The sequence below is a fragment of the Mixophyes fleayi genome, chromosome 1, assembly GCF_038048845.1.
Source record: "Mixophyes fleayi isolate aMixFle1 chromosome 1, aMixFle1.hap1, whole genome shotgun sequence".
NCBI lineage: Eukaryota > Metazoa > Chordata > Amphibia > Anura > Limnodynastidae > Mixophyes > Mixophyes fleayi.
This window is the reverse complement of record NC_134402.1, coordinates 218,430,361-218,443,079: the sequence shown is the minus strand read 5'-3', so window position 1 is coordinate 218,443,079 and position 12,719 is coordinate 218,430,361.

Genomic DNA, 12,719 nt, shown 5'->3' with positions numbered 1-12,719 from the left:
GGAGGGCGCCACAGAACTGGAAATTAATTTTAAAACTGTGGCGACCGCTGACCATACCTGTCACGGCCGCCGCACAGCATTCAGATGCATGGGGAGGGGGGGGGGGGGGGGGAAGAGGCTATTGCTCACCACCACCGCCTCTCTGCTCCGTCTCCTCCCCTCCACTCACTAGTAGCATATTCAATTGTCCGCGTTACTCGCAAAAGTAACCGCGGCCTGCACACTATTACCGTTATTACAGTAATAGTGCGCGTAATTACCGTTATTACAGTACCTTTAACGCAGGCTTTCAGCACTGCGAGCTGAAATCCGGCTTAGAATTACTGTATTAACGGTAATACTATTAACGCCGTGTTACTTATCCGAGTAACACGGACAATTGAATATGCCCCTTGTTGTCTTAAAAAAGTAGCGCTCACAGCAGACACTTGCGAAGGGTGTAAGGGTGAGAAATAGGGGCCTATTTCTCAAGACTAAAACCAATGCAGAAGCAACAGTGGCAAAATAAGTGTCAATAGGACTGATGTGAGTGATCCTCTGTACAGCTCTGCAGAATTAGTGGCGCTATGTAAATTAATGATGATGATGATGAATGGGACACAGTCATTATCGTGACAGCCTCTTATTGGAGGTGCTGTCCCGACATGATTGTAATGATTAAAATTGCGCTATTAAGTAATCTGTCATCACTGCGAATAGCGGCAGTGACAGAAATTAACGAACAGGGCAAAAATGCAAGTAATGTATAATAGGATACATCATTTATTGACACAATAAATCAAAGGCCTATTAAAACAATGCTTCAAGTGGGTTCACTTACACAACACACAAAGTTTAAAAGCTAAGGAGTAATCATATCAGGTGAAAAATATATAGTAAATCATATGGAAATTACACACGTTAACACTATTAAAAAGTGTACCTAAAAAAAGATTACATAAATATGGTTTCCTGTGAATACATAGATGATTAACTTTGTTCCCCATTATAAGATAAGGAGAAAACTTAATGCAAATGTAATGTCACCAAAACCTTTGGAACCATTGAGTACTTAACTGCATCCTGCACGAAATGGTCCTAGCTTGCCCCTGCTGCCTCTCTCTCGGAGCACATACTTTTATTTTAAATATGAGACTATATTTTCATATGTTATTCTGGATTTCCATAATTAAAATATTAACAGTATTTCAAGCTTGCAACAATGTTATAGATCACAGGGCAATATAGCGACTGTATACAAGCTTCAAGTTGCTGTTCTTCGTGAAGTCACTTGCCCAGTGCTTTCAATATGGTTCTTTAAAATGGTCTAACACAGATATAATGGTTAGGAAACACTGGCCTAGTAGGAACTCTAATGGGGAAATGTATTAAGCTGCAGTGTTTTGGCGGTCCTTAAAAAGCTAGGGATTTTCAGTTCTAAACCACCTGATATTTTATTATTAATGTTAGTTAATAATTCCCGCGTTGCTGGGTGGATGTACTCCAAAAGAGTTACCAATTTATATGAAGTTAGAAATGAGAGTCCTCTGCAGCTCTAGAATAGAGTGTATGCTCCAATAAAAATTGATTGATATTATTATTAATGGAGTGTCCAAACAATGTGTGGTAAATTCAAAACAACAAACCTGCAAGTGTTTTATTCAAAATCACCAGGAAAGTCAACTTATTTATGGACCTGCATGGTGTTTGAACCATCTTGTCATTCATAACATAAGAGGTGGAACTAGGAGAAAGCCTTTTATTTTGATTAAGTGGGCAAAATTTATTTATAATTAACTTAAGGGGACAATATTATTTGACTATTAACAGTGTAATTCATTTATTATGACAGATGCAAAACATATTTCATGATAGGAGCACAACTTCTACTGCACACTTGTGGCACTACAAACTGCCAGAATGTATTTGTGCCCATATATGTTATTGTATGTGAGGCTTATTTAGAGGATATTGAAGGGATAGTTGCATCTGATGTACTAGGATTTTCTTGGATCATACCATGAACATCGAGAGGCTGATTTTGAGTTAAGATCAAATCCAGTTATTTGATGCAAAATTTGCTCCTTGACAAACCAATGTTGTGCTGTAGGGTGGAGGGGGGGGGGGGCACCTCTGTTTAGGATAAACCTACCTAAAACTGCAGAATGCAAAAGCATGCAGAAATAAATTGCATTTACACACCTCACAATGCAACATGGTTTATCCGGAAGCAAATTTTGCACCTTGGCAACATTTGAACTTAACTAGGGCCACCCGCTATAATTTTGGACCCCAAAACAGCAACTTCTTGGAGCTCCTACGACTACGGAGGCAGGCCCTGATACTTTGTACCTGCTCCTCCCAACCTCCCTCTTCTGCCCACCACCTGACTAAATCATCCCCATTAGTAATTACATGTATGCCATGCATCATTTTTACCATAGCACATATGCCTCCTATTCATGTCCATATTGAACGTAACTATATGCTGTGAACATATTTAAATTAGATTAGATTTTTTCTATCATTTGATCATACTGTAGTAGTATTAAATGCTTCCTTACAATAAGATTTAATAGAAACTAATATCCGTTACATTGGTAATGTTTAATTATGCGACAGAGAAAGCAGGCAGCCACTCTATGAACACTTTAAACTCCAGTTTCCAGGCAGAAGAAGTCTCCTTATACCACTTAATTACACCATATACTGATCAGCCACAACATTAAAACCACCGACAAGTTTCTCAACAATGAAAGTGAACTGGCGAAGCTCTCTTCCCAATGTGTTTGGGAAAGAGACCTAGGCCTAGTACTGGATGAGAATCAGTGGGATCTAGTCTTCCAAAACGCATATTGAATGTCAAGGTGTCTGAATCACTGAGATGTAGTACAAGCTACTTTATAGACTTTACCTGACCCCTGATAGACTGTCGGCCACATCTTGTGAAGCCTAAGGCCTGTTGGCGGAATTGTGGAGGGATAGGAGACATTATACACACTTCTGGAGATGCCCTGTTGCCAATAGTCTGTGGTCTGCAGTATATGCTACGGTATCCTAGGTTATCAAATTCCTTTTACTCCAGAAGGTGGCACTTCTACAGCTCTTTTCACCACAGTAGTCCTATGGAGACCAATATGTAGTTATTCACATATTTATAGCAACTAGGGCAGTGATTGCCCAAGCATGAAGAACTCCTTCCCTCCCCCCAGTTGCTAAGGTAATATCCAAAACTCAGCTAAGTTGTGATATGGAAACATTAGGTGTCCCGTATTCTTCCTCTGCTTCCTCACCCCATATGTTCTGGTTCACATGGATTGATTATATAACTCAATGCTCTGTCCCTCAAGATACTGTAAACACATTAATATCTTCCTCTCAGTAACTCTTCAACATTAGCAAGTGTACTAAAAACTTGTAGATTGTGATTTCAAAATGTACAATGTAAATTCCAGGGTAATGTGCATGTACTTCCATACCCCCCCTATACATTCTCTATTTCTCCACTCATTTTAATGTTTGTTTTCTTTGTTACTATGTAAACACTGACAAGTGAAGTGAACATTGATTATCTCACTAAAATGGCACCTGTCAAGAGGTGAGAAATATTAGGTATCAAGTGAACAGTCAGTTCTTGAAGATCATGTGTTGGAAGCAGGAAATATGGGCAAGCATAAGGATCTGAGCGACCTTTGACAAGGACCAAAATGTCATGGCTAGACGACTGGTTCAGAGTTATTCAAAACGGCAGGTCTTGTGGGTTGCTGCTGGTATGCATTGGTTAGAACCTACCAAAAGTGGTCCAAGGAAGGACAATCTGGGAACCAGCAACACGGTAATGGACCCTGAATCAGACAACTCAGGACTGAAATCTGCAGTAGCAAACTCAGAACTGGAACCGGTCACAGGACACTTGGGATAAAGACCTGCACACAGACCTGGGACCCGCTACAGGGAACTCAGAGCTGGAATGAACAACAACAGACTCAGAACTTTCACACAGTGAAGCAACTAACGAGAGACTGAATCCACAGAAAAATGTGTGAGATGGATGCAGGAGGAGCCGGCCGTGGACAGGACCAGAAACACTTGGCATTGCAGTCAGGAGATACAACAGTCAGGAAGAGTGCTTGGTAATGCTGGTAGGCGATAGTGCAGTCAGGAACAGGATCAGAACCAGGAAACCTTTACCTAATGCATGAAAGTTGTTCTGGCAATGTGTAGCCAGCAGTTCCTGGTTCAAGTAGGGCGCCCTGTGCACCGATAGTCATGTGCCTGGAGTTAAAGGAGACTGGTTTGTCAGAATGGATTGCGTGATGTTATCCAAGATGGCCCGCCCATGAAGCAGAACAGCAAGGAGCATCTGGCACCTACAGACTCAGGGATTGGGGGGAGGGGGGCTGGCAGTGTCCCAACTTTCAAATGATGTGGTCCCCTAGAAGTTATTACATGATCATCAGACAATAACAGCCTACAGTACAAAAAGCATTAAAAAGTCTGGGGATGGGGAGGAGAGCACAGATCTCTCCTATGCTGGCTTCAATAAACTCAGGGGTAAGAGAAATATGTGGCCCCTTAGTAGTTATTGATTGTTGATCACCAGACAACAATAACCTATGCAACAGAAAACATTAGGCAGGGACAGAGATGCGTTGTTGTAATACTTAGATCTCCCCCATCCTGGTTCCAAATAAACTATGGGGACTCCACATTTCAAAGAGAATAGATTCCTCTTTCAAATGATGTGCCTCACTAGTAGTTCTTGTCTGGTGGTCACCAGACTATTACACTCTACACTACAGAAAGTGTTCAGAGGTGGCTGTTATAATGTCCAGGTATCCCCCATCCTGGCTTTGATAGGCTCTGGCGTGACCTCATTTGTTGTGGTACACTGTGTTGGGCTACCCATATTATTCTCACATATTTTATGCATTTCCTTCAAGACTGTGCAAACTAGCAAAATAAAAAAAATGTATATTTAATTATGAAAACCTCATGTTTCAGTTTCTTGCAATTTCAATTACACTATTTTGTCCATTTTGGATACATTTTCTTTGCCTTGTCAAGAAGTTTAAGAAAACCATTTGTATTTTCTGAAAATTCAAATTCTTCTTTAACAGAAAAAACAAGACAATTTGTATAGGTACTGCATAAGCAAATTACTGATACCAATATTTGAATATGACCAGACCAAAAAGTGCCGATATAGGCTCAGCACCAGGGCGAGAAAAACCTCACATGCCGTGGGGTTAAGACATTGTTGCATTTGCTTGTACATAAATGTTTCACCTTATGGATAATCAGAAATAATTAATTTGAATGGAAATGGGTAAAATATATTTACCTGATAATTTTGTTTACTCAACTGGACTCCAATGTAACTCCACCTCTTCCTGAAGTGGAGGCTGCTCTTACAACATCTAATGTGTGAAGACACTCCTCCTCTTCATTCTCTGATTATAAACAAAATGCAGCAATGTCATTTCTTTATTAAAGTGAAAATAAGACACTACCCTAGAGATCCGGGCTTAAGGTAGGGGCCAAGGTAGCTCTACAAGCATTTTCCTGGCTATGGCAAACAATGGTTGCCGAGGCAAGCAAGGGAGAATTGCGATCACCTTTACTTTTTATTTCTGATCTTTCTCAGAACTCTTGAAATGAGAGGGAATATGTATCCTAGATGAACTCTTCAAGGCCTTGTCAAGCAATCTAGTTCTTCTGTTCTAGCCTCCTTGCAGTGACAGAAATACTAACTCAGCATTGTCGCCATTGCATCTATTTGCAGTAGGCCAAACCTTTGAACCAGGAGTGAAAACACCTCTTCTTTAAAAGCCCATTCATCTGGATGAACATGATGTTGGCTGAGGTTATCTGCCAGTATGTTGTCCTTGTCTACTACATGAAGGGCTAATATATTAGGTTGCTTTCTGTCCAATTCATAATTGGTGTCCACTCTTCCGTAATAACTGCATTCTTGGTACCTTCTTGTTTGTTTAAAAATGCCATCACTGTTTGGTTGTCTGAGAATACACTGTGATGATTGTTAAAGGAAAGGTTGAAAATGTAAAATTGCTCTCATTTCTAAAATATTTAGATAAAGGTCTTTTTCTCCTCTGCTCCAGGTACCCTGTACCACCTGTGAGTTTATGCCACTCTGGTTTTGAAACCAGTGTTTCCTGAATTCTTCTTACAGTTTCTTTCCACCAACTAAGATTTTCCTACTTCTCTGTGATCCAAAGACCTGCATGTGATTCCATTTCTTGAGGAAGTCCAATTGTAGAGTTCTCATGTGCACTCTTACCCATGGTATGATTCCGGTTATGGATTTAAACAAACATACATATAAGACTGAGGAACTCGCTTATTGATGAGTGTTGTTGATTGAGAATCTAAAAGATCAGACTTCCCATCCTTTTTCTGAAAGGATGGGAACACTATCCATAAACACTATCAGGACTTTGGTAAAAGTTCTCAGAGATGTCAGGAATCCAAATGGTAGGCAGGTACTTCTAACACTTTTATAATAGAGCTGGCTATTTCCATCCGAAAACACTTCACTTAGAATTTGTTCTGTCTCCTCAGATCCAACACTATCCTGAAGCCTCTGGACTGTTTTTGGACATAAAAAAAAAGTTATTTCAACTTTCAACCTTTCAACTTTTGAAGTGATATTACTTGTTTTTAAAGAAGCAATTGCAGACTGTTGAATAGTTTAGTATTATAGAGACTGGAATTCTGGATCTTATAAAATATTTGTTTGTTTGCAGAGTTTGTCTGAACTCTAGGTTGTAACCTGAGGTTACAATCACTCTTACACTGATCCTGGGTTGTTACTTCCAGAGTCAGTGGTAGGAGGCAGGAGTTCAGATTTTTTACAGATTTGGATCTTGAGTCCTTCGTAAGTCATTGGGGATAATTGGGTCTAAACTTCCTTGCTTTGCCTCTGACTTCAGATGCACAGCCTCTGTACTTTTGATCCTGCTTGTCTGAAATACATCTTGCCAAGCTTATATCTCTTTATGGAGGAACCTATAGATCTCGCCAACAGCATGACCGTATCTGGGGAATACATATGCTTTTTTATGGAGTTGGACCCCCTTTTGCAGCAATAACTTCTTTCACTCTTCTTAGAAGGCTTTACACAAGATGTTGGAGTGTTTCTGTGGGAATTTCTGCCCATTCATTCTGTAGAGCATTTATGAGGTCAGGCACTGATGTTGGACGAGAAGGCCTGGCTGGCAATCTCTGTTCCAGTTCATCCCAAAGGTGTTTGATGGGGTTGTTATGCATGTATTGTCGCTATCCAATAACGATTGTCGAATCTCAATTTGTGTTTCCAACGCACAAATATTTATTCTCAAAAAGTAGCAGAAAAATTCAAGCAAAATAATAGTAAGTACAGCCGTTACTTATCGCAGGTGCTCTGGATCCAGTGAACAGTCATTCAGGTCTGAAGTCTGTAGTCAATGTGACTGAACACTAGATGAGAGCTACTGCTTATATGCAAACAGAAATACAGTGAAACAATGCAGATGATATGGCTTGCTTCTATTGGTCCAGGCTTCAGGAAGGTCCAGGGGGTTGCAGATCATAAGCTGGTTCAATCTAAGGAATCCAAAGGTTGGGGTCATCTCTCCAGGGGATGAGCTCTGTTCTTCCTGCCACAACTTTAATTACAACCAGTCCATTAGCATTTTACAGTCAGTATCATATTAAAGGTTTATTCCCTAACATCAATAACTAGAGTATGCAATGTGCGATCTCTTCGCCGAATGCATTGGACAGCTGCTGATGTAAAGGGGATTAATATGATATTAGACATGACACCTTTCCTTTAACCTGAACCATATGTATCACTAATATGCATATAACTTATAATATTACACATAAACACTACTATATTTCGACATAAATAACTGTGTTGCAACTACGATTAATGTGTACTATTTACAAATGTGTGTGTTTGTGCGAATGTATACAAAAGTGTAAAAAACAGTTATTGCCACATGTTGCGGCTGGATACGCCCTTCCACGCCATAGCGTGCTCTACACATAATTTCGGACAAAGACAATCAAGTTTACTCGATATTAATTGAAAATTACTTTATCCAATTTGCTGACTTCGAAAGGGTTGAGAAAGGGCTTTGTGCGGGCCAGTCAAGTTCATCCACACTGAACTCAAACCATGTATTTCTAGTCCTTGCTTTATGCACAGTCAAGTTGGAATAAAAAAAGGGCCTTCCCCAAAATGTTACCACAAAGTTTGAAACTTAGCATTGTCCAAAATGACTTGGTATGCTGAAGCATTAAGATTGCCCTTCACTGGAGATAAGGGGCCTAGCCCAAACCCTGAAAAACAGCCCCATACTATTATCTCTCCTCCTCCAAATTTCACAGTTGGCATAATGCAGTGAGGCAGATATCGTTTTCCCAGCATCTGCCAAACCCAGACTCGCCCATCTGACTGAAACAGAGAAGTGTCATTCGTCACTCCACAGAACACGTATCAATTGCTCCACAGTCCAGTGTCGGTGTGCTTTACACCACTCCATCCAACACTTGGCATTGGTCAAGGTTACGTGAGGCTTGCATGCAGCTGATCGGCCATCGAAACCTATTCCATTTAGCTCCTGCTGCACAGTTTTTGTGCTTCCATTAATGCCAGTGGAAATTCTGAACTCTTCAGCTATGGAATCACCAGAGCATTGGCGACTTTTACGCACCATGCGCCTTAACAGTCGTTGACATCACACTGTGATTTTACGTGGTCTACTGCTTCATAGCCGAGTTGCTGTTGTTCCTAAATGCTTCGGTTTTCTAATAATATCACTTACAGCTGATTGTGGAATATCCAGCAGAAATTAAATTTCACAAACTGTCTTATTGCAAAGATGGCATCCTATCACAGTACCATGGTTGAAATCACTGAGCTCTTCACAACAACCCATTTTGTATCACAAATGCTTGCAAATGGAGATTGCATGGCTAGGTGCTTGATTTTATACACCTCTGGCAATGGGTCTGATTGAAACACCTCAATTCAATAATTAACATGTGTGGCCAAATACTTCTGTTCATATAGTGTATATGGAGAGAGCGAGAGAGAGCGGAAGCGAGAGAATATAGGTGTAAATGGAACATATAAAAGATAACAAGTGGTGTTTATACAATTATAGTGGAATTTGCACTGTGCGTAATAGATTGTAACTGGAGCAGTGGAGTTTGTGGCGCTGGGTGGAATAAAAGTTGTAGTACTGTATGGAAGGGAATTGATTGGGAATTGTAATAAAATTTGGCATACACACAAATGTACACATATCCAAGGAGAAGTTAATGTATCTACACACTCACACTGATCTTCTATCATCTACACTAAACTTTTGTAAGTTTTGTGTGTAACATTATGTTATACAATAATGTTACAACATATCTTCAATGAGTAAAATATGCTATTTTATACATATTCATTTGCATTGTGACTGTATATTTCTACTGCCTTGGTACAGTAAATATTGTACAGATAACTCTATGAAGATGTATGCTATTTGATGTGGTGAAAGGACTTGAGTAGGTGTGGCTTATAGGGAAAAGTGTGAAAAGTATGTGGGTATTTAATGAGAACATCTAGGAACAATGTATGGAAATAACAAGCGTGTAATTACATATTTAATATGCCCTATTTCCCAATCACAATGTTGAATACAGAATACTAAAAAAAAATGATTTGGGTGGGAAGTAGTGGTTCATCAGCCAGGGGCAAACACAGGATTCCAAGAGGAGGTTCCCTGCCAAGCTGCCAAAGTGGGCATGACCATCTATCATTTTAAACAGTGCTAGACTGATCTCCAACTCTTCCCATCTACTTCAGATACATGGACAATGCTGTATGCACTATTGTTAGGTATGCGCAGCTCCCTCTTCACAAACAAAGCAGCGTGAAGCAGACATACCTCCCTATTGTCCATGCAGTTGGGACAAAATCCTGATTGAGCGGGACAGTCGCCCAAAACTGGGACTGTCTCACCAAAACCAGGACAGTTGGCAGACTGTCCTGTCCCTTTGCTACCTGGTGACTCCTGATCACTGGCTCTGCCTCTGTCTATGTCTATGAATAAACCAATTCTCACTATGCATTTCTGCAAAGCAAGATTATCATTCTATTTGTTTTCATCTACTTGTAGTAGGGGTTGATGACAACATGGTGAACTTATTTGGGCTTGTGTATATTACGCAGCTCAGTAATATACAGCTTTTGAAATAAAGTAACTTCCTGTTTTCTTTATATTTAACACCTGCAACCTGGATGTACCTTAAGGCTTTCTCCACACCGACATATTTTGGGACATGCAGCAGCAATTGGGAGCATGAAAAACAATAGGCAGTGTGGAAATAGATTTCAAGTAAGAACAATCTAGAGGTTAGGTTTTTATCAATATGCCCCAAGAGGCGCTTCATATAAATTCAAGGGGTACTGGAGTTTATTAAATTACTAACATTTATCAGCTTAAAATATGCAAGGTTGAGAAGTGTCTAGAAGTGTCAGATACACTGCCAGCCAAATCTACTGTCTGTCCAGGAAACAACTTTAAGTTCCCGGGTTATATGGGGCAAGATAAACCAATCCAAATTTCAGCGAGACTGCCCCACTTTTTGTCTCTCTGTCCCAGACTCGCTTATCTCCATATATCCAGAGCCAGCACTAGCCATGGTGGTGCCCTAGATAGACCACCACCCCTTTCGCAGAAGTGGCAGCCCCCTGTCCCTGCAGCTTTTTACCTTAGCAGGTAGGATGTGGGGGCAGCGTTCTCTTCTCTGACTGACATATGTAAGAAACTCCCAGCTGCTTCTCCTCCATGGCACCGGCTGGTGCTCGCTCTGTGTGGGGGCATTAAATGCACTGAATGAGTGACTAAAGTATATTTTCATAGTGGATATAGTATACAGAATTCTTGTACACATGATGAAGAATAAGGGTACAATTAAGATGTCTGTTTGGGATGCAAGAATGGCTCCGGTCAGTGCAGGCGAGTTATACCACTTTCATACTGCCGCCCCTGCAATATCCCGGGTTTTTGAAGCCAGGTTTTTGCAGGGTCTCGGAGCGTCCCAGCTCAGAAACACCATTCATACTGCACCTCGGACCCGGGAATTTCCCGGGTTGACCCCATTCATACTGCACAAGTCTGTGCCCTGGCAATTTGTGGGAGTCATCACCAGAGCAGTTTTCATTGGCTGAAAAATGGTGATGTCATTGAAAGGTGACTGGTTAATGCTGGAACACAGCATTTATATGTCTCATAATCTGGGGATGTGATGATTCACGCAATCAATATAATAATGTGTATAGTATTTGGGATCTAAGTACCTTTCTTCATCACTCAGCGACTGAACTTATCATTCTGATTCCTGCACAATATTTACAAAAAGGTATGGTAAGAAGGTGTGTACCAAGATATTGTGATTTAAAGGTGCAAGGATAATAACTATTGGTGCTTAGAATTTAATTTTACTTTATGGTAATAAAACGAGGCAGCAACTTGACATGTACATTGAGCTTTCTTCTTTGTGACCCCTCTGTGACTGAAGAATGAGCATTATACAGCTGCAGGGACTGGCTAAATGACCTTTAAATGTTGATGACCTTTATATACTACTTATAGTCCGAATTTAGTGTACTTGTAGCTCTATTCTGGTTGATGTTCTTAATTTTCTCACAATCCTAACCCAATTACTACATTTTACTCTTTCCCCTTTTAATAAAGAATAAAGAAAACTGAGAGGTCACCTTCAGTTCCAAAAAATGTATGTACACAGCACAGTAGAATCACTGTGAGATATGCTGCACACAGATCTGTACTATAAAACATACCCCTCACCATTGCCCTACAGTTCTTCATGATTCACTGACAGGCAGACAGCCAATCATCTTGTTTTCTGTGCAACCCGGGTTGAAAAACCCGGGTTTTTCCATTCATAGTGCAGGCAACCCGGGTCCGACCCGGGAATTACCCCTCGATAAATCCCGGGTTGAAGAGGTCGTTTGAGCTTGACCCGGGAAACACCCAGGATTTTGGTGCAGTATGAATGGGGTATAAGTGGGTTGTATAAATTCTTCATGTAAAAACTGTACAATAAATCCTTAAAATCTCTGTAAAAAAAAGATTTAGTGGATGACTGCACTTCCATAGGTGTCCTGTAGAAAATACCTGTAGAAAATACAATTATAATTCACTCACTAAAGCTTTAGGCACTACTTGGCCCAGCCCTAGGTAGCCCATTATGGTACCGGCCCAGAGGGCAGATGCTCCACAGCCAGCATGCCCCTAATTTGTGCACATAGTTCCAAACTGTTAGTGTCAGAGTTGTGGACAGAAGTAGTGGCAGACATTCCCTGGACTCAGGTGCTGGAGATTTTATTAATCTGTGAGGGCTGGACTAGTTGGCTGTTTTGGATTGGTTCTGGTGGCTTTTTTTAGGCTCTCCGTGTCATTCACTCACTTCCTGTTCTAGTGTTGCTACCTTGGTGTTCATGCTCTGCTTTATTCTAGTCTGTGTATAGACTTTGCTTGTTTAACATTTACTCTTGGATACCGCTTGTCCTGACCCGGTTTTGCCATTTGTACTGAATTCAGGTTTTTACAATTATTCCAGCCTGTCATTCATAATTACTTCTGTTTTGTTATACCATGGTTTTCTGAACATGTATGTATTGCAGTCTTCTAAAATGCTGTTAAGTATTA